Source organism: Perissodus microlepis, chromosome 1, assembly GCF_051167445.1.
Source record: "Perissodus microlepis isolate ML-2025 ecotype Zambia chromosome 1, ASM5116744v1, whole genome shotgun sequence".
In the NCBI taxonomy this organism is placed as follows: Eukaryota; Metazoa; Chordata; class Actinopteri; order Cichliformes; family Cichlidae; genus Perissodus; species Perissodus microlepis.
This window is the reverse complement of record NC_140461.1, coordinates 7,885,399-7,909,286: the sequence shown is the minus strand read 5'-3', so window position 1 is coordinate 7,909,286 and position 23,888 is coordinate 7,885,399. Positions and strand designations below refer to the sequence as shown.

Genomic DNA, 23,888 nt, shown 5'->3' with positions numbered 1-23,888 from the left:
TTTTGACTTGGGGGTGGCAACTTAGCTTGACCTAGATTTCTGTCTGTTAAACAGCCAATAACTATCCTGAGGGAAATTTTATTTACTTAGACAGCATTATGCCACAGCTCCCATCACACTCAACAAAGAAGAGTATTATACATAAAACTTGTAAACAACATTCCCAAAGAATTCCAAGACTGGTTAGTCAGGTAATGCTATGCAATCTGGTGCCAAGAAAGCTCCATTCACAACACAAAGTGTTTTCAGTGCATTGCATGTTTTATATTCCAGCTGTGTGTTGGTTCTTGGGAACTGCTAGTTTTCGACGCTGCGCAAACTCTGCGTCTTTTGGCAGGACTCCAAACAAAATCTATATTTTGCAAAAGCAGCTTTTTACTTAGTAGTCTTACTAAAAGGGGGCAATTAATCAAATGAATTATTCATCATTTATGACTTCTTGAAAGACCCCATCTTACTCACATGAATATATGTTGGGTAAATTAACTGCAGACACTGTCAGTTTGTTTCGAACTTCAAAAAATTAAAAGCTTATAGAACTACCCAAAAAACTAGTTGCTGTCAGTGAGTGTGTGCTTTTGATCTATGTTTATGTTCACCCACACACTGATGCAGCTGGCATGCTTGGACCTACCAAGCATCTAGTGACATTAACTAATAAAACTCATCTATGGGGGCAATTAAGAACAGAACAGAAACGAGTTAGAGGTGCAGACAAGGAAGAACTGGTGCAGAAAAAAAAATGTTGTGGGTCTTTTGGTTTCCGTAAAAAAAGACTGAACAAATCTACATGCAAACTCCAACGTGTAACTGCAGCAGCTAATACTGTGTGAATTTGAATTATTCACTGAAGCAGTAGTAGTAAATAAACACTGCAAATGTGAACATACATTAGGCATTGTTCATTCTTGTCAAAGTCAGGACACGGTGGCATTTGCCCACCTGGAGCATTTGGACATGTCCCAGTGCCATGAGTGCCGTTTTGGCCTGCTGTAACCAGCCAACTTATAATAACATTAATAACTAGTAAGCTACTGCTAAACCAACAAACAGGGTTGAACTACAAAATTAGCAGTCTGGTGGTTTGTGGCGTGGAACAGAGTTATGGCCTGCTCATGCGTCAGACTATTTTGGGTTCTCTGGCTGTTTTGAAGAAAAGCCACAGCGTTATAAGCCGACTTGGGTTGCAGGTTCAAAATTATTTCTAGTTGTGCACAGATGTGTATGATCAACAAATTAAGAAGACAATCAAAGGCAGGCCGTTACACACTACCCAAAAACCCTGTTACGCTTTCCTTTACAACCAAAAACATATAATGCCGAACTAAATTAGACTACATGTTTTAATGTAAAATTAAAAGTGAGTTGATGATAAACTACTGACAGATACAAGAATTAACAAAGAAAGAAAGAAAGAAAGAAAACAACCAAACTATTAAATTCTGCATTTAACTGACAGCAGATAAAGTGTTGTGAGCAGGAAAGAAGAAGAGAAGGAAGAAGCAGAGAGCAGAGCACAGGCAGCCATGATGCAGCACCCGAGGAACAAAAAGGGCTAAGGCCCTGGACTTAACAGCCCAACAGAGCAGTTTGGTGGTGCCTGGGCTTAAACCAAATTGTAGTGTTTTTAATAATATATGCTGTTGAACAAATGAGTTTATATATGTATAAACAATATTTACTAACCTCATTTTGTCTAGAGTAAATAAACCGACTGTATATTTTTAACAATGACGCATCAACAGTAATGTCTTATCTCTAGCACATGGAGTTGTTACAATTATGGCAGTAAGTGTAGTGCAGCTGTGACTATCGAACCTCAACTCAGACTCAATACAAAGTTTATATTGTATTTGTATTGTGTAAAAAAAAAAAAAAAAGGCAGGGAAATATGGAAATGTGACCTACTGGGTATGCAAATATACAGTATAAGCTTAAACTAAAAAAAGACAGCTTTTGCAGAGTGAACAGTTAATCCATCACTTCCTGACCGCCTGGCTGTTCAAACTGTGAGCTTTGCACTCGAATTGAGTTTCAAAAATACAACCCCACAGAAAATGTTAAAAGCTTAAGTTTTAGAAAGAAAAACAAGAATAAAAAGAAGGGGCAGTAACTAACCAAACAATGTCGTTATTAGATCACAGCATACAGCAAGTCCAACGGGATGACAGTTAAACAGAAATATTTGGCAACAGAGTCATCCTATCAGAGGACAAGTGTCTGAAAAGAAAAAAAAAAAAAAAACAAGTACAGGGTTTTTTAATAAGCTTTTGATTTTCAAAATCAACAGCACACTAGTGCAAAGCTGTACTGAAAGAAACAGGGTGAGGGATTAAAATGGACATAAGAAGAAAGAGCAGCAGGCAGGCTTTGTGGTGTGCATTTGTCTTCGTATCTGCATCTGCAACTACACTGATGTGTGTGTATTCAAGACCCCCCACAAGGAAGCAGGAAGTAGGCACCAATTAGTGGAAATGCAGAGAGATGATGTGCCTAGAGATGCAAGCAGCTTCCCCAGACATTTAATAGGCTTCAGTGTCCACATGCCCTTCATCTGGATGAGCTGTCGTCCAGCACAGCAAGCAGCCACTACCGAGGCTCCACATGCTTCACTGATCACATGACTCTGACTGACTGTTCAGAGCAAGGGCGAGGCAAAAAATCACCATACAACATCATTTCTCCACAATTCTAAAACCAAACCACAGTGTTCAAAAAGACCGAAAAGCTTAACTGAGGGTGAATTCAGCTGATTTTCAGGTGGACTAAAAGTAGTGGCTAGTGGGTCATTCAACATGTTAGCTCTCAAAGACAAGCACATGGCATTTTTCACAGAGAAAAACAAAAACATTTGAAAATATACCATATCAATATACACTGATGATAAAGTACTTTGATCTGATCGACTTATAGGCTGCAGCAGCCAAACGGTTTCTTACAAAACAATTCTCCAACTCATCAAGCACGTTAAAACACATCTGGGAACCTATTAGGGACAGTTAATTTGGATAATTCTTCACAGGAAGTGTCATGTCACTCATGACCATTATATGAAACTACATGTTAAACTGGTTAAAATCTAAAATTAAAAAGCGACAGGCGATCTCTCCAAGGTGTAACCTGCTCCTAGTTGACACATGCCAACACCAGAAAGCAGCAGCAGTGGTCCACAAGGCAAAACAGAGGAAAAGTTGAAGGCATGAATTCATTGAAATATACAACATATGTTTAAGTTTGCATAAAACCCAAAGGAGGAAATGACTTTCTTGTAAACGTTTTTTCATCCAAACACACACACCTCAGGTGTATGTTTTAACAGTTGCGTAGCTTGTTGCAAAGTGTAAACACAGCTTAGAATTGCTTCGTCTTCCTTCTCAACGCTCTACAGAGCTATTAAAGCTTTTAAGTTAATGAGGAAAAGAGCTACAGAAAATAAACTGATTCCATGATATAAGCTTTAAAAACATCTGCCTGATTTTTTCCTTTACACTACATGTATTAATCCTAATTCACACCATCTAGATTGTTTAAATCAAAATTAAATGCAATTGAAGAAGACTAAAGTCATTTTTTTATTGCTGTGATGCTGGTGGATGTTAGGAATCTTGGTTATGCTTTGGTAAGAAACTTATTTGAGGTTGTGGCGTAATCACACCTTAATATTGCATAAAACAGCGCTGGTCACATTTTCTGGACACGCGTTCTGCCAGCTGATTGCACCATCCAGTCTGCACACCAGTCAAAACGAGAGGGGGGAGAAAAAAAATCAAACAAACAACAAAACCAAAATCGGACAGAGTGGGCAGCGTCAACTTAAGTTGTCGATCACTTGACTTAAACACCCTCAGCACTATGGCTAACCTTTCAGTGCAGCTGGCTAACAATGAAGAAGTCCCTGGAACTACACATGCTCCAAAAACTAACTTTATTTTTTAATCTTCACAGAGAGTAATAAATCTGTGACAGCTTTTGAAGCAGGGCTCCGTGGTGTATACATTTGGATCGATACATGTAGGTTTTTATGTCCACTTATTCCTTTTTTTGGTCTTGAAAGACAGTTCTCGGATTATACCAGGTTGAAGTCAGAAGAGAAAGCCATGTTCTCTCCGAACCCTGAAATCTCAAGAAGAACAGAGCGGCAGGAGAGAGGGAAGGAAGTTCAGAGAAACTGTGGCTTACTCAGTCATTATGACTGTGTGGCTCCCTCTGCCATCTGCCACATGAAAGATTTCTAGCCATCGCCACCACCTTTTCTTTTTTTTAGCCGAGGTGCTGCTGTAACTGTCCCACAGAAATTCTTGTTCCTATTTTGACTTTCTGATTTAGCAGCAACAGAGACAGACGGACGGTTGCAGTGATGTAGGCTGAGGCGATTTTGTGGTCTCAGAAACATTTATCCAGTTTAAAAATAGTGCCCAATACATGGATAATTATAAAATGAACTTAGCAGCTGCAGCTTAAATTATTTTAAGATTTCAAATTAAATTTTAAACATAAGCAAGTTGTGATTTTACCAGAAAACCTGCATAAACCTAAAAGAAATTGTTACAGTAAGTACTGGTCAAAGTCTGAACTGAGGAAGAAAAGACAAAACAAAACAAAAAAACTCCATCCTTTCTTTGCAGAAGATTAAAGGAGTCATGCGTGTATCTAATCCGTCGACCCCTATTTTTATCTGACTCAATAAAAAATAGAGCAGCGTGACACAGAACCCTCTCACTCTACAGTCAGACAGGCCAACTGACTGACAGACAGGTGGGAAGACAGGAGGCAGCCGTCCAGTCTGCTTCTCTGACGTAACAAGTGACAGGCTTGAGCTGGCCGCTGATGACAAATTACAAAAGCAGGGAAACAGGAAGTGAAAGAAAGAAAGGAAGAGGGAGAGAGAATACCCCCTCCTCCTACTCCTCTCCACCTCCCCCTTTGAGTTCTGGGAGGCTGCTGGACTGGAGAAAGCAGAGGGGAGGAAGGGTAGTGGTGACGGCTTATTGTTTGAGCTCTGTGTGCTGCGGTTCCAGTCTCAGCACACACTCATGCTAGCCCGGCTATTTATATCCTCTCAATATCCATGCAGGCGGAGGCAGGCTACAGTCATTTTCATCATTTCCTACATTCTGGAGACAAAGAAGAGACTACTTGCTGGGAGTGAGCCTGCTTGGACTACTTTTAGAGGACTGCCCCATTATTAATTGCATTTTTGGTTTTCATAAGAACATACATTAGTTAAAAAAAATATCCATATTCATACAATTAGCAGAACGATGATTGTTCAGTTAGTAGCACCAAATATATTAAAAAGGGACAATCAACTCTATTAGGACTGCATTTAATGAAGTCAGGGGAGTTGCTAGATCAAGTCTGGTCTAATCTCAGACTATGCAATGCATGCTCTATGAGTTACCAAGGCACCACAATGGCTTGCTCACCTGACTAGGGAGAGACAGAAGAAATGTAACAGATGCTTGAAATGTTGACTGTAGTTTCTGTAAGTATTTATCATCACCAGCATTTACCTTTAAGTTACTCTAGTCCTATTTTGAATGATGGGGCACGGAGCTCTTTGTAAAGGTTTATTCTGAACAATTGTGATGGCAAGAGTCAACAAAGTGAAAGCAATACAGGTTCAAAAGTACAGTGCAAGTAGGTGTGTGTGGGGCTGGCTGTACAGACTTAATTACATCCATTAATGAGATAGTAGGTGTGACAGACCAAGGAGAGCTCAGTGGTGATGTTATGCAAGAGTTCATGTTAAATGCAGAGGTGAACAGAAGGAAAAGATGACTTGGGTTCTTGGAAGCTCCTCAAGTAGAGATGAGAGGTCTGAGATAGAAACGGATGGGGGAATTGCAGTCCGTATGAAAAAAAGTTCACTGGAGAAGCAGTTTAACAAGGGGGCTACATCAGCGAGCCAGGTGGGAACTGAGACATAAAGCCCCGTGTTCGGTAGGTAGTAGTGACCGAAGTCAAACTAATAACCAATGGATTGTCCATTAATCAAATTATCATTGATGGGTTTGTTCTTTGAAAAACGAATGCTTAAATTAGTCCCAGCCATTAATATGGCCAGGCTGCCTGCACAACTAAAGTCTGTAGCCATTTTGCACATGTACTTCAAAACTTTGAACTTTTCTAGATATTCTTTCTTTCGTTAAGTTGTAACGACACAGAAAAAAAAAAAATACTGAATGCTTTATTGTTACTCCAGCCTGCACGCTACCACAATTATTACTTCAAACAAAATAAAGGGAATTTTCCATCCTTCTTTGTAAAACAAGGATGGAAAATTCCTACCATCACTTATGACAGACTACCTAATTCAAAGTGTAGCTCTATTACCACAAGGTGCCAGCAGCAGCATTACAGTGCAACAGATGTTACACAGCAGTATTTACAGTACCGCAGCAGAAGTCTAACGTAAACACAAAAGTACCCTAGGTAGTGTTTTCACTGGAAATTTTCAATAAAAGCATAACATAACTGCTTAGCAGGTTAACAGTAAAGTAACGTAACCTTTTAACTCTTCAGCAGCCTGCACAATATGACAAAAGGAACAGTCTTCTTGCATATTTTCAAAGCATAGTGCTTGTTCAACATTGCTGAACTAGCTTCCTTTTTACTAAATCGTAATGCGTGCTACGGAACATACACTCATGGTGCCCTCATGTCAAGGACACACTTTTAGGCCACATAAAATTTTTACCCGTATTTATTGCAGATCATGTTAAATGTGTCTCCACATTGTAGTGATTTACACATTTGCCAGAAAAGTGAAAGATCCCCAGTTTGATTTTGAAAGGAGACACAAATCCCTTTTGGGATTGCATCAAGGAAAGCATCCAGAGTAAAAATCTGCCAGATTAAATATGTGCGGCTACCTGCTGTTGCAGCCCATTGTAAATAAGGGAGCACCCAAAAGTAGCTGCTTCTTCTCCTAGCAATTGTCAGTATTGAGATAATTCTGATCTCAATACTGACAAAACCTTTTCTGGAAATGAGCAGCCCTGTGAAAACATCCCTAACAAACTGCTGTGTGCTAAATGTGACCAGATTCTCCAGATTTTCCAGACTCTGTGAAAACAGCTCAAGTGTGGGAAACAATGCAGTGTATATAAACAAATAAGCACACGCAGCCATGGCTTAATATACTATACCTTAAACGTGCACATTTATATACGTTATTGGTTTAAACATCCTAGGAGAGTGACTGAGGAAGGGGATACACAGGGAAACCGCCTGCTGATTCTGCTGCTTTCATTGCCTCTCCTACTCCTTTGATGCTAAACCACGACAACTCCTCTATTCAGAGCAGAAGAGGAGACGAGGAGGCAAAGCACGGCGATGGAGACACAAAGAATCTCATTAGAAGCAGCCACAGCGGGGTTCGGGTACAATATGGCAGCAGCATTAGTGGCAACAGCAGCTCAGAATCTCTTCAATAAAAGCAGCATTCAGGGGCAGTGGCACTGAGACCACGCAGAAAAAGATTCAGTGGACAATAAAGGAGGGAATTAGGGAGAAGAGAGGCATACAGGGAGAAGATGAAGCCAAAACCCAAATTGCAAATGACACTTGAAACTATTATGGTTCAAAACAGTGATTATACAGACTGCCTGCACAACGAGTAATCCCAGATTTGGAAATAGCCAGAATATTTTCCGCCTTTGAAAATAAGGTAACTACAAATGGATGTTACTGCTCAAGAGAAAACAACAACAGCTAGAAACAGAGCGTTCTTCTGAAAAAAAGAGAGATACACTCATCAGGTTGTCATGGTCAACGAGCGTTTGACTGGCCAGACCAATCACAAAAGGCAGTCATTGATAAATCCTTTCTGCTCAGCAATTACAATATTTATATAGATTACCAAATTTAATTGACGAATCACTACTATACTTTTGATCTCCACATTATATTTCCAATTTAATATACATGTGCTATTACATAATGTTTCTTTAACTGCCAACAGATATTTGTAACGCAATTAAGATGCAGAAAGAGAGAGGAAGATGATACTAAATGAGAGAGAAAAAGATGCTCACAGATGGAGAGGACAGAGATCAGGAGAACAAGGACATAGAAAAAAAGAGGAGGAGTCAGACGAGCGTAGAGGACTGGTAGGTGTAAATGACAGCGGCTAGAGGCATGGAAGTGTGGTTTCTTGGCAGAGGACTCTATCTGCTCATCCATAATGCAGTCATCTGTTGGTTCCATCGCCAACCATGAATAATAAAGGCTCCACCCTGCTATGCCAGTACTCTGAATTATTAATTCACAACCACAGACTTGCATTAGCGCACACTATGGGGTACGGACACATTTGCCTGTTTAGACTTGCGCGCACAGTGTGTGTGTGCACATGCATATTCACCACACTGACAACGAGTGAAATTAGTGTTCTCTCTGAAGCTTCTAGCAGGTTTTTCTTTAGAAAACTGCTGTGACAGAGAGAAAGTGATGTTTCTTTGTTTTTGTTTACTTGGGGTAATCATTACTGTTCCTTCCATGTAAATATCAAAGCATGTCAGATTTAATAATAAACAACTGTAGAATTACTAAAACAAAACTATAACAGGAATTTCTAAAATCAACACATCAAAATAATGACGACACGTAGCTATCCTTTTGCTTTGACAGGGATAAACTACACTTAAAATATCTTGCAAGCATAACCAGTTCAGAATTACTACTGTTTCAGCCATAATAGTACACCCCAAGAGATACTATTAACTAGGTCATTGGTTTCTTTTCATAGGCTTGGTTAAGTGATGTAGCCCAATTAGCTTAAAGGAGAACTGACAGATATAAATGTGCAATGCTGCTGTGACTGTATGTTAAGCGCTCAACACTGAAAATGAGGGACGGTCCAAAGAATGGCTGGGTGCACAACCGAAATGAAAATATTCACATTTCACCATATAAACAATGTCCTACTTTAAGTCCTTTTAAAATCCTAATAAGCATGCTGAGGACGTTAAAATGCAAGCGCACACACACCAAAAACTCCTCTTACTCACCTGCTTTGCATCTGCTGCAAAAAGAGCCTAACTGAAAAGACACTCTCCTACACACTGTGCCTCTGTTAAATCAAAGCAGAAAACATCTCTGCTTCCCCACACAGATACCAGGCAACACAACCTGCCAAACAGTCTATTGTTGGGCTGGAAAACAACACAAGACTAGCAGAAACAAAACAGAATGAGAAACCCGCAGTGAGCACATTCGCTCAGAATATACAGCTGTGTGAACGTTTTAGTGCATGTGCTTCTACGAGAATGTGTAAACTGGAAAAATGCATTTAGGCAGCACATCCAGACCTTGTTTTTACCACTGGACACTGGGTGTTAAGGTGACAGTAATGGTGTAGGTGAGAAAACCCAGGTAGACAGCGAGGCAGGCATGAGGTATTAGGAGACTTTCTGCTAATGCAGAGCCAATGTTTGCACAGACAGCAACTGCAAATCTTCCCTGCAGAGAGTAGGACTTGGGGATTTCTTCTGCAAATTTATGAAAGCTTGACAGACTTCATGCACCGATAACCCCATTCACTCTCACAGTCCAGGGACAGGCATACAGCCTTAAAGTGAAGTTTGATGCACTGTATGACCTTATATACAGTTTTAAACCTTGGTCAGTAAAATAACATACAGAATTAGAAAATTACAAAAAATATGTTATACAAAAAACAAACAGACACTGTTTACTCTGCCGAGATTTGCAAGCTGACCTGCGGAGTTCATAATGTTAGGGCTTCCTCCATTTGTGATTAACAAGTACATACGTGATTAACAAATTGAGCCAGTCTTAGGCCATTTTCACACCTAGAATTCGCTTACTCTGCTCTGGATCAGTTGATGAACTTGTAGCTTTTATTCATGGTTTAGTTTGTTTTCACACAAAGAAAAATCCAAGGGAACGCGTCACTACAACCCAAGTGAGAGTTTTAAGTCTGTTCTGGGTGGGAGTAACAGAGTAAATACAGGAAGAAGGTGCTGTACTGGATGACTATTGGAAAATATTGAGTATTTACATTCATTTCACAGATAGTTGCTAGTCTGTGCAGACCTTTGCACATTTATTGTATCTTCCCGCATTGAGAATTCAAAGTTTATGTGGCTATGGGGCTTTTTATTCCTTACCTCAAACTTGTAATGTACACCTGGTTATTGGTCTGGATCGGGTTCGCACAATAAAGACAGTGCTCTGGAGCTCATTTGGGACCGTACCGAGACTCCTCCTCCAAAGGGTCTCAGTGCGATTGTTCTGGTCCCTACCAAAGTGCGATTACTGTGTTCACATCTGCACGAGCGAAAAGTACTAATAAGAGAATTATTTTCACAGTTAAAACTCACCATAATACAAATACAGGACTTTTCCAGCTTCACAATGGACCGTTGGGGAGTGCCTACACACATAAGGTAGATTGTTCCGCATACAGTTAAGACAATGAGTCTACTACCTTACTCAACAAACACATATACAATCTTCCTCTATTTCTAAATCAACAAATGTATTCTATGTTTGAGGAAATTAACCCCAGTTTAAAAAGCACTGGTTAAAATTATTTCTCAGGAATCCTGATATATCCATGCATAACTATGGTTTAAAAAATTTAAACAGTATGGCCTTTATTAGTATCATAACTTCACAATGAGCGCGAAGGAACCTCCTGTGCCAGTAACAAAAAATCTTCTGCTTGCCCTACTGAGACATAAAAACAGGAAGAACATTGGACAAGAACCACAGAAAATGATCTAAAAGCCTAAAATACTTGAGACAATGAGATTAAAACTCAAAAAGACCAAATAAATACTTTGGGAGAAGTGTGTGGATATGAAATGACCCTGAATTCTTACATTCCCAGGAGACTCTGCCTTTACAGAAACTTGAGAAGGATGGGTTTATTTTCCTTAGACACTGACCCCATAAAGTTGTCGACATCAGGAGTAACAGCAGATGATCTGTAAATGAGTGATAAAATGTATGTACACAACTCAGAGTGGACTATGAGCCTTTGTGTGAGTGTGAGATGCGCAATTTTATGAAAATTAGGTTCATTTGGATAAGCTCTTAACTGGTTAACATATTCAGTCAGTCACTTTTTTATTTGTTTAGTGCATTGTACCTGCGTCACTTTTTTAAATTTAGACTTATTTATTCATTTTTAATTTGCATTTACTGGTACGTAGAATACAATTCTGTTGCAAATACCAATTTTGTTAAAAACTGTTCATTTCATCCAAGCCTGGAGTCTGAATTGTCAGTTTTAGAGCCTTCTTTCTTTTGTTGTTCTGTTGTAGTGCACTGAATTGAGATGGTGATGCAACAAATGTCTTTGTGATGCCTGTAGACTGACAGAATATGGAAAACTGAAGACATACAGTTTAAAAAGCATACATTTTTCTCAAGACATCCCAGGTTGTTCATTTGTTTTGTAGATAAATGGTTCATTAAATATTAATGTTTTCATATTGAAATCTTATCTTATATTATATCTCAATAATATAAGAGAAAAGAATAATCTGGAGGTGTTTTGAATAGATTATTATGGAACTGTTTTATTGGGCCAGGGTGTCAGACAATCAATCATACAGCTTAGTAAGAATATGCAAGAAAAAGGGAAAGAGCCGAGTTAGATTTAGAAACTAGTTATACAGTGCAAACTATGCAACCAATAACACCTGCTAACATGCATATTACTAGATCAGCCTAGATCAGGTTCCATTGGACCATGTGTAACAAAACTAAAGATAGCCTGGGAATTGAAACTTGCAAAAGAAAAGCCTTGTTTTCAGCCTGAAACTTAAAATGACCATGATGGTGGACTTTATTTATAACAAGATCCAAGCCACGCAATGCTGAATCTAATGAACATGTAAGATTCACATTGTGTACGTACCCTAAATAAACGATCCTCAGCAACAGATACAGAATGTAACATAAATTTCCTTAAAGACTAAATAATTATTTTTTATTTTACCTGCCACCATTATTCAGAGTATTAAGTGCAACAAAAATACATCTACTATTTCCCTCTATTTTCAATATTTCAAGTGCTGACTAAAACACGTGGGCTATACTATTAAGCTATATTTGTGAGTTAGGATTTTAATTTATGAAACACAATAGGCGGCCTTTAATCAGTCCATCTCTAATCTGTAATTATAAACCCACTTACATATACATCTATTCAGCTGCCACCTACTCCTCAGAATATTATTTTCTTGAGATTATTAGCTGTTGTATCAGAAACATGCTCAGATGTAGGCCACAGTTAACGATAACCATCTGCACTTCTAGTGTAATCTCTTCTAAGACAAAAAAAGAAAGAATAAAAATGCTGCTTTATTAAAAAGATAGCCTGAGGGAAACTGCACACAAAATAGATCAAGTAAAATCTTCCTTGTATTAAAGAGGAGCTAATTCAGGTCAATTTACATCTGAGCACTTTGTGTGACATCATTAAAGCACAAGTGTTTACTGTATCTTTGAAGTGTATCCGATGACTCGAACGCATTGGGGGGGTTGGGGAGGGCACATAAAAAGAGGAACTGCTGAAGCCTCCCTGCTAAGACAGGATTCATTGCCATTATCATCAGTGAATCATCTTGTATTCTTTTTAGAACAGTCAAAATAATTCCAACTGGGTTTAATGTCGCCATAACTGAAGCAAAGGAATACACCAACTTCATAGTGACTGCACTACTTCCTCCGTATTTCCCCCCACTGGCCCAAATATGAGGCGCTTCAGTGAACCAGGACGCAGGTGTTATATGTAGAAAGACAGACTGAACAGGCAAATGAGATTTAACCAAAGGACAAAGCATCCGAACACACAGGGTATATACAGCAGAGAGGTGACAAACCAGAGAAGCCTTAAACCACGAATCATATGATGAGGAGATTTGGTGCCCCCTTATCCCGTGGGAAGCATTTTATGAATTTTTTACAAATGAATACACAGTAGTTCTGAGTCATCACATTGTCCTGTGATTAAACTTTCCATCCTGGTGGAAGTGGTCTTTTCCAGGATGTGCACACCAAGGGTCAATGAGTGGTTTGATGAGTATGAAAATGATGTGAATCACATGCTATGCGCCTTGCAGCCACTACATCTCAACCCAACTGAACACCTTTAGGTTGTGTTAAACTCCACCATTATCAAATAAGGTAAAATCTTTTGGAAGAATAGTGTTCCAGAGACTTGGAAAAAGTGCACTGAAGCTGTTCTGACAGAATGTGATGGCCCAGCAATTGGCTAATAAACTTCGTGTAGACAAAACTGTCAGTTTTTCCTTGTATCGTGTAACGTGGTTCATTCAACTAGTTGGTTGACAGATGAAAACAACCAGACAGAAAAGGAACTCTACTGAAAAAATCCTGTCAAATAAATACACTGTATCGCAACAAAATCCTTTAACTGACCTAAACCTTTGACTGGAGATATTACATGGGACAGCTGTTCTGAATATGTCAAAATCTCAATGATCTTTGTGCAATAATCAGGTGGCAAGACTCAGATATTTTCATATAATTTCTTCATTTTCTTGGCAAAAGGAACCTAAACTGGATAAGCAATCGGGAAAGTCAAAATATAAAGGATAGAGTTGCTAATCTATAACAAATGGAGCCACTGATATAACATGATTAAACAATGTTTTAGTCATGTAGCGCATGTTAAAAAGTCTGTTGCAGTGGTTTAAAAAATACATTAACATGCATGTAAGACCTGTACAGATATAAACAAATGTATATATATTAATATATATACACATTTTAAGTTCTTGTGTTTAAGTGTTTAAGTGCTGTTGTGCTTTAGCCATTAGTCACTACCTTAATAACATAAGACAGCTAAAGTCGCTATCGGGTGATGCTAATAGCTAAACAGCTAACATTACCATGTGTGGTGTACCGTTTAATACTTCAATGGGAGGTTTAACGGCCTTCTCCAAATTTGTCCTAAAGTGCTGTTCACTGCTGTGAATGTCGTCTATGTCGTCTACTAGTGAGTGCAGGGGCTGTGTGCCTGCCTGTCTGAAGTGGTGCCTGAACAACAGAAGGCAGAGATCATCCTTTTGGTACTGACGCCGTTGCAAATTAGTATCCAATTCAATGAAATGGGCTTTACACCAACAGCGAATCATTTGGTCTTGTGCTCTTCTGCATGATTCCACTGAAAGAGGAAGTGTCCAGCTGTTTCCCATAGCGAACACATATCCTTTTCCTCATTAATTTAAATCAGCTCTTGCAAAATCCAAAACAACCTGATGTCATCAAGTTGATCTTTCATTTAAATAACCAGTCACTGTGTCTGCTGCTTTTCACCATGAAGTAACTCTTGGTAGACAGGTAAGGTGGTGTATTGAAGGATGATCCCAGCGGTGAAATGGCAGTTTAATTTTGGACTCAGGGGATTCTTTAGCATGCTATATCTAAGGTATTACTTCATGTTAAAAATGGTTGAAAAGATCTCATGGGGTTGTTATCAGGCTTCTTTTCTGATGACAATAACTCTTAAAAATATAAAGCAACCGCACAAACAGGAAGCTTACATATGAAATGAGAAAAAATATTTATGGACAGCTGTGACTCATCACACACAGAAAGTACAGAAAATGACAAAATTAATAGAAATAAAACTGTTTTCTTGGTTGTTGGTAGTATCTTCATACGTTCAGTAGCAGCATGTGAACAGGCAAACAGGAAAATGCTAAAATGTCGGATTATATCATTATCCTTTTGTTAAACAGTTCCCAGTAGGAAATCTCCGGAGCCCGTGGGCGTAGTGAAAGACTAAGGCATGTGTCAGGCCTACAGCTCTCCTCATTGCCTGCATTGTGCAGCTAGCCAGCAGGCGTGGCGGTAGAAGGCCCCCGGTTGTCAAGGAGCTGTCCAGCCGCTGCCCAGATGGAAAAGCCAAGCTGAGTTTGCATGCAAGACGGCTGCCACAATTACACTATTCTACTGGGATGCATGATCAGTAGGAAGAAGTGGATGTAGAGGTTTTGCCTCTATTACAGCACGGGGGATGGGGGACGGAGGTCAGAGAAGATGCAGTAGTGAAAAAGAGGGCGAACAAATCATGAGTGTGAAACTGTGCTAAACATCCGTACAGAGACATTAATATAAAACAATATACAAAAAAATATAAATAGCTACGTCTTCAGCAAGTTATCAAACTGCTCCAGCTCTAACTTAATGGCCTGCAGCATGCAGCTTGTCCTTGTTTTGCTCTGTATCCTCGCAGAGCTCAGTGTGGTGGCACAAGAGTTAGTTCTACAGCTCCTGCAGGTTCTGGTGAGACCAGCCCTCCAGCTCAGTCCAAGACACCTGGGCTAGAATCTATTTGAACGTGTGATTTACAAAAAAAATCATTGGAGAAGAAGCTACAAAATGTTGAAGACTGCCAAAACAGCAACCTGCCAGCCTGCCATTAGTAGAAACACATGAAAAAAAAGGCCTGTGCTGCTTATCAGTTACAGTTACTAAATTGAATGAATTGTTACTTAGTCAGCTATTAATATAACTGGACCCAGGAAACTCTGATCTCGATGTTGCAGAGCAATGTCAACTGATATTAGCCTTTCTTTCAGTTGCTGGTCTATCTGCAAAAAAGATGACCATTCACATAAGGAGACCAATGTTTATCTGCTTGGTCACATCAGTTTTATAGTTTTTGTGCTCTGGTTTCAGTATTTTGTAAGACTGGCTTTGTGCTCATTCAAAGACAGTGTGATGAAAAGTTAAAAGGTTGTGATCAGTTCTTTAATAAGATGGTAAATTTTATGTTTTCAGGTTTTGGACTGTAACCTGAACCTGTAAACTACAGTAATGAGTTGGATAATGACTCATCAAATAAATCGATTATAAAAAAATTCAACACAAATTCTTTGCTTTAATGCTTTGTTTAACTAGAAAAATTAGCAGGAGACCTTCATCAAACATCCACTGCAGTTTGTTTTACATAGAGAAAAATCAGTAATCCTTCAGAAGTTGTAATTAACATCTGCAGATGAACTGTTAACTTAGTCTGATACCCCATGTTTAAATTATATAGCATGGTGAAGGCTGACGGCAGCCGACCTATTTTACATGGAAGTGACACCTGCAGAAAACGGGGGTGAATCTAAAGGGGAGCATGGGGTGTACTAGACCACGTTTATTTCAAGGCTTTCGCAACATTTTCAGATTAAAAGCGAAATAATATAAAATATCATATTAATTAAAGTGCATTAATATTTAAAAATATAAAAATAAATGGGGTTTTTTTCACAAGCCAATAAAAATGTACATGGGCCAGTAAAACTTTGATCTTCTGACCTGAGAGTTGGTAGGTTATTATTAATTAACATTTACACCATCATAACATCTTGTTTTCAGCAGCACAAAAACTCTCCTTCAAAGTCCAGGGCAAACTTCAGAATGCTGATATGCTCGCTTCTCTTCATTGCAGCCACGACATCCTCCTTTAAAGGCTTATAAATAACTAACTCATTCACTTGCACACTTGAACAATGTACGCACACATATGCACATTCCTTTTGGAAACCACCAATATGGCTTGGGTTTTGTTTTTTGTTTTTTTTTGACAGACATGTGCAGTTAAACTTTAAAACAGGCCACTCACACACCGACTCTATTCAGACCAAGTCTTTTCTTTGCACTACTTCTCCAATGTGCACCCACAATTTTGTTGTACATGTACAATGACAATAAATGGAAGTTCTATTCTATTCTAATTTCTAAAATGGAAACCAATGAGCAGTTCGTTTTGAAAGACGTATGTCCTTTTACTAATATGACAAAAGTATTTCGTATCCAATTAATCGGTGGAATAATCAATAGATTACGTGATTACTAAAATAACTGATATAGACAACATTATGATACAGTTGTATCATAATGTTATGCTATATGATGAAAATTATGATCACCTACCAGCTGAGACAATTAATCTGTTGTTCACTACACAGTTATATCCAGTGATACTGTGTGATGCACCTAAAAAGGGGAAGGAGTGCAGGTGCAGTGCAAATGTGCTGCCAATTTCAGTTTCTATCATTCTTTCTAATCATGTGTACCACGTCTTGCCACTTTGCATCTTGCAAGGTCTGTGCATTACTCAGGAGGTATACACAATAAAAGCAGCAGACACAATACATCACACTGAGCTACTAACACACTACACCACGATGCTAAAATGAATACAGCCATGAAATAATTGATGAATTCATCCATGCAGAGTGACATGAGAGCCTACTGTGCCTTGCACCATGTGTGAAATCCTGTTGCTCATGGATGTCAGTATTAGAGACACAACAGTACAAACATTTCATATCAGAATTATTAGTATTAACCAAGTGCTTCTAAAAAGTGATGAAAATGCTAAAATCTACTGATACACATACCAAGACAGTTTCGCCAAGCTACGTCCTGTCCCCTAAACATCTACCAAGGCAGCTCCCTCTTATAAATCAGAGTATTTCAAGTAGAATGTGTGTGAAGGAGACTCTCTCCTTTTGGGTGACAGAGGCGAAAGAACAACTGCAAATAATATCCAGTGTGAAAGCAGTTATACTTATACTGTTTTATTTGTTTACTCTTGTCTACAGAACACAACATAGCACGGTATCATGGGAAATGAGCAGATATAGTCTCCAGACAAAAATCCACCAAGATAAAAGTCACATTAAGATAAAAGGGTATTTACCTTGCATTCCCTATAAAGTGATAACAAGCAAGTTCACAGTGTCTCCATCGTCTTTCAAGGTTCCCGCTATCTCTTAAAAATCTAACTATGACCACAACCCAGAAAAAAAACAAAATTGATCCTGAAATTCTTTGTTCTTTCCTCCGTTTCCCTAAAAGTAACTCTTGTTCAATCGTGTCAGTCTGATAGCAGAGAATTCAAGGCACACAATTCTAAATGCTAACAACAACATTGCCTACTACAACACGGATTCAACGCAGTATTATAAAATATGTTTAAAGTATAAAAGTCTCTGAAGCACTGTCACTACCCTAAGCCTTTTAAGTAAACACATCCTGCCTGCTCTGCTGGGAGACTGTGGCTAACCTTGATTGACAGTATTTACAGAAAGTTTTCTATGGGTGGTAATCAGCAACAGACTTACTGTGAAACAGTAATACTAACCAGTGGGAATTTTATCACAGTAACCATTATATGTTTCACTCTTTGTCAGTATACTGTTGAGCTCTGCACCAAAGTCACCACAATAAATCCCTCCTCTGCTGTTGGAGTTGACGATTAAAGAGACAGCATGCGCTGAAGAGAAGAGTCCTGTGGGGGGGTGGGGGCAACTAAACGATGTCATTGTGTTGAGGTCAGCAGGGCCTTGGACAGGCTTCAAATGTGCAATGAGATGGTCAGTGTAAAGACAGAGAAGCCATTACTTCCCTGCTGAGCACATAAGCCAGGCACAAAGCTTAATATGAGACAGTAACACATCTCAGCTTCTCGCAGATTTAGGGATCGAGCAGACATCGTCGTCCCCCCCCTTCTCGTAACCCATTGCTAAATAGAAGAAAGCTGACATGTATCCAGGCCGGTGGGCTTGTATTGTCACCTTTACTGCTTGTCAAGCTGCACCTCAATCAGGACTACTCTGATCTACCCATCAGTCATTCAGGGTGACGGGGATGAAGCTATTGACAAAGAGACAATAGGAATGGACAGAACTAAGTGTGGTCAAAGGTTTCCGTCTGTAAGGTGTGGGCCACCTTACTACATAAGTCAGATTTTTCAAATAAAGAGCTGCGTGACTTCTCATCTCAAAGCACAATCTCAGCTTTTTCCAAAATATGGCATTTTCTAACATTTAAGGTAAAGAGTTTTCAGATGAAAACAAGAAAGTGTACTTCCAGGGACCCTCAGTGCACTATGCTGGACATTCAAGCTTATGGGCAGCAGGTTAGCCCTGACAGACACAGCATATGGATTCCTAACATGCTGCAGTCTGGCTCACCAGATTCCTCTGGGGATAACGAATGCCAAGCCTGTGCACCCCCACTTCATGCTTTGTAAAAGAATTTATTTAATAGAAAACCAGAAGCTTCATCCTGCTTTCATCAGCACTATGTGCTCATGATAACTAGCACGAGTCAAGACAGGTGGGGAAAAAAAAAACAACTTTCTGACAACAAAGGAAGAAAAATCTACTCTTTCAAGTTATTGTTAGTTTTTGGCTTAATTCCAGTTTTGGGGTAAACTCTTAAACCATTGTGCAAAATTTAGAGGCAAAAACAGTTGTCTATTTTATATTACAATCCAAAAAGAGCAAAGCAACTATCTCTCCCATCAAACAGCTGTTTTGCTTTCATCCAGATTATAATGCAAAAAGCCAATTGCTGGTCAAACCTGCTGAGGCAATCAGTTATTAAAATAGGCAACAAGATCTGGACTGATGATATTTGAGATTTCAAGCTACTACAACATGCTAATGTATTAAATAACAAGAACTGGCACAGAGATAATACACTAATCATAAGATTTGTTCCCTGAAAACAACCCTGGAGTAAGATCAGAACTGATTAGGTGTACTACAAACCATTACAGTTAGACAGTCTTCTCCTAAACTACACAGCAACATTATGTAAAGTACAAATACTCTATAACCATGCTTTTGGGTACTCAAGTCTTGGCTTGTAAAGGTATGTACGTTTCAACATTGCAAACAGGCAATTATATTTAAGTTCTGTGCACAGAACCTGTACACAATGCCAAAGCTGCAGGGACAAGACGAGTCATAATGCCAATTTTATAAACTACCAATAGGACTGAAATATGAATATTGCAGCTGTGGCTAATGCAGTTCATGTCCTGTAACCTGTGAATGTATCCTTGAGCCGGACACTAAATCGCCCCTATGTAATTTTAGTTTAACCTGACCTTGCACCTTCCGGTGGAGCCATGCCAAGTGAAAAACAATTTCCCCGTGGGATAAAGAGTATCACATAACTAAGTGTTTTTTTGGTTTTTTTTTTTTTTAACAGTTATCATTATTTGGTCCTGCCCTAAAACCAAGACAAATGCTGAAGTGAGTAAGGATGTTAGCAAGCTTATATTAAAACATGAGAGATACGAATTAGATTTTCCTCAGGAAAGGGGCTGGACCTCAGCTCGATCCCTGTGTTCTAGTGCAAGGCGGACGAGGCTAAGATTACTGGATCCATTATCGGACAGAACCAGTCTTTTGTCGCCCTTAATTCCCAGCAACACGCTGAACAACACAAAAAGGTCAGACCGCAGTGTGCACAGGGTTGTAATTTCAACGACACGTTAGCTGAACCTCTACCTTTAGATCCACCACAAGTAAAAACACAAAAACAAAAAAACCCTGGAAAAACGGTACATCTGCCTGTATAACAATGCTGTACATTTTTTTTGTTTTGCTGAACCCATGTTTTTATTTTTGGGCTTCCACGCGGTATTGCACCACAGCGTTTCCACAGACAAAGACTGTCAAAGGAAATGGTCAAGTACCCAAGACACGACCAAGGTGTCCGACTATGGAATCAGATGAAAGAAAAAGGTAGTGACTCGGGAGATTTTCAGCACAGGCGCGTAAATCTGGGTAACACAAGCATACAAGGCAAAGATTATTTTAACAGATGCTTTATTTATCCGTCTTCTGCTGTACTGTCAATCTTACTGACTGCATTGGTGGGGGAGTAAGGAGTTGTAAGTAAAATCAGTTCAAGCCTAGCATAACACTGAATTGCGTCCGATAATGGATCTCGTGACGCTACGTTGCTCGTTAACTAGCAGCTCAAGCTAACACTCCCATTCAGGTTAGCGCTTCACAGCAGCACCTATTTAGAACAAACGGCACTTTCATTCTGTTAGTGAATGTAAGATAAAACCTGACTCTAAAACGTAACAGAAAGCCCAGTAATGACACTCCTGTGTGGTGTAGCTCCTGAGCCACCCCTGTGCTAAAACCCTGTGTTGCAGCGGCAGCAGCAACAAACCCAAGACAAAACAGTCAATGCGCTGTGGGCAACTCACCCAAAAGATACCACTGTGCTGTCGACCATATGCTGCTGCAGTTCAGCGATGAACACCCATTAGAATGATTCCTGCGGTTGGGGAGCATCCAGGTGTTGCGGTGTTAAGATTACACTATTCCAAACCCTGCTTCGCTTTGACGGCTGTTGTCTGTGCTGAGACCGCATATGTGTGTATGCTTATGTGTTTGTGTGTGCGTGTGTGTGTATGGAGCTTTGTGAGGCCTGCTGCTGGAAGGAAATGGTCTCCACTCCGTCAGTGCAAAGCGCATGCGCTTGGGAATGGGAATAGCACGGCCAACGGGCGAGCGGTCTGTGAGCACAGCCGTGTGGCCAACAGGTGAGATTGTCAACCGATGGCTGACTTGTTACAGCGGGAGGTTACCCGCTAAATGGCCACCTGCTGCCCTTCCCAACGGGATAAAGCCGCGGTGCAGTAATACAGGATACAGGATAGATATACGCTGTAATTTACTAGTAATAGACTGCAATTAAAACAGATTATTAAGAATTTCAAAGTCTTATTTGGTTTTCATAGACATATAATTATTTTCTTTCTCTCTTTTTTGCAATATTTTCCAAGTAACCTATATTTGACAACAGCATGATAAAAATGGAAATTCTGTTTTGTGGTGCCACCGCATTATTTTTAGTATCCCCCATATGGCGACCCCTATGAAACAATTCTGGAGGCGCCCCTGACTGTTAGGGCTGCGTGGTGATTTAGTGCAACATGTTCGAAGAATAAAGTGGACTACAGCACGTGTGACCTTTGATAACAGTGCTCCAATGTGTTTGTTTATTTTTATAATTCCATAAAGTACTGTTATTCAGACCGAAGGCATGAGTAATGTTTATTCAGTATACCTATCTACTTTAACGCTGGGGTGTCAAACATAATGCCCAGGGGCTAGAATTGGCCCTCCAAAGACTCGAATCCAGCTCATTGGACAGCTTTTAACTAAAGTTAAGTACAGGGTGGGCTGTTTATATGGATGCACCGTAATAAAATGGGAATGGTTGGTGACATTAAAGTCTTGTTTGTGGCACATGTGGCATATGTGAGGGGGCAAACTCCTCAAGATGGGTGGTGACCATGGTGGCCATTTAGAAGTCGACCATCATGGATACAACTTTTGTTTTTTCAATAGGAAGAGGGCCATGTGACACATCAAACTTATTGGTAATGTCACAAGAAAAACAATGGTGGGTGGCCCACCCTGTATATTTAAGTATAACTTTTAAGTTTCATAGGTTTTAAGTTTTATAGCTTTTCTGACTCTTTTCTACCATTTATACTATACTAAAGTAAATAAGTAACAAAAAATAACTTTTTGGTATTAAAATTAGCAAAACATTGCTTTTTATAATTACACTGAAATCTGGGAAGTCATCTGTTAGGGGTTTTATAACAAAGTGGAAGCAACTGGGAATGATAGCAAGTCAGCCATGAAGTGGTAGGCCACATAAAATTAAAGAGAAGGGTAAGCAGATGCTGATGCAGGTGGTGGGCAAAGATTGCCAACTTTCTGCAGAGTCAGTTGCTATAGACCTACAGATTAGCTCAAAACAGTGTGTGGAGAGCTTCATGGAATGAGTTTCCATTTCTGAGCAGCTGCATCCAAGCTTTACTTCACCAAGTGCAATGCAAAGTGTTTGATGCAGTGGTGTAAAGTGCGGCACCTTTAGAGCAGTGCAGACGTGATCTTTGAGTGACGAATCATAGTTCTCCATCTGGCATTCTGATTGGGGGGGGGGGGGGGTTATGGTCTGGGGGTGGCCCCTTCCTGTTCCTTCCTGTGCGCAAAGAAACGTCCATAAAAGCATGGATGAGTGAGTTTGGTGTGGAAGACTTTGACTGGCCTGCACAGAGTCCTGCCCTCAACCAGACAGAACACCTTTGAGAAGAATTAGTGTGGAGACTAGAGATGGCACGATACCACTTTTTTATGTCCGATACCGATATCATAAATTTGGATATCGGCCGATACCGATATGAATCCAATATAGTGTGTTTTTTAATAAATAAAACTGTTTTTTTTTTATATCTTGCTGCATTTTGTATAAGTTCATACTCAAGTTAAAAAAAACCCACTAAAGCTATTCTGTTATACCTGTATGCAAAAAATACACTGCACCCAAAATATTTCATAGTTCAGCAATACTGATCAATCTAATAAACTTAAACCTACACCATCCTCCCTATTCTGGTATTTTAAAGAGTAAGCAACCTAACTAATAGGGTTGCAAACTCCCAGCAAAAAAAAAAAAAAATAGGGAACCACCCCCCACCTCATGATGCTTAATCGACGTAATCAACTTTAATTTGATGCAGTGTGAAAAAAAAATGCAAAGAAATCAATTATTTTTCAAGAATAATTAAGTAGATTAAACATCTTTCTTCAACAGAACTGCAGACTGCACAGATGGTACCTTCCCAAAGGAAAAAGTACTATAGCTTACTAGGGTATATTAGACTTAATAGTTACTATATACAGTAATGGATTTTACATCAGATTTAAATTTTGGGTGTAAGATTCAGATAATTAATTATTAAAAACTAGACATTTTAAATGAGAATAAGAAAGAAAAGTATGTCTTTGTGCCCCCCTTTTCCCTGTTCATGCCCTATCGGCCCCCCTGGCTAAACTTTGCTAGATCCGCCCCTGCACAGTTACCAGCTGTCAGCTAAGTAGAAAAAGATCCTGGTGTACAAAGTAATATTAAATAAATTCTAACAACAGCTTCTCAAGCTTAAACGTGCTGCTGTTGTTCAGCCGCTGGTTTCCTCTTTCTGGCGCAAAGTGGGCGATAAACAAACAAGAGAGACGGACTCGCGACAGAAAAGCTGATCAGCTGATCAT

The 23,888-nt window shown here is 39.4% G+C and overlaps 1 protein-coding gene across 1 annotated transcript in view; it reads right to left on the bottom strand.

Annotated features, from left to right (window-relative positions):
- cskl (c-src tyrosine kinase-like) overlaps positions 1–21,276 on the bottom strand; it is a 47,879-nt gene extending 26,603 nt beyond the window's left edge. The window contains exon 1 of the mRNA XM_084928640.1: positions 21,026–21,276. The gene's annotated coding sequence lies outside the window, so the exon portion shown is untranslated. The remainder of the gene's footprint in view (positions 1–21,025) is intronic.
- Positions 21,277–23,888: the final 2,612 nt, after the last annotated feature.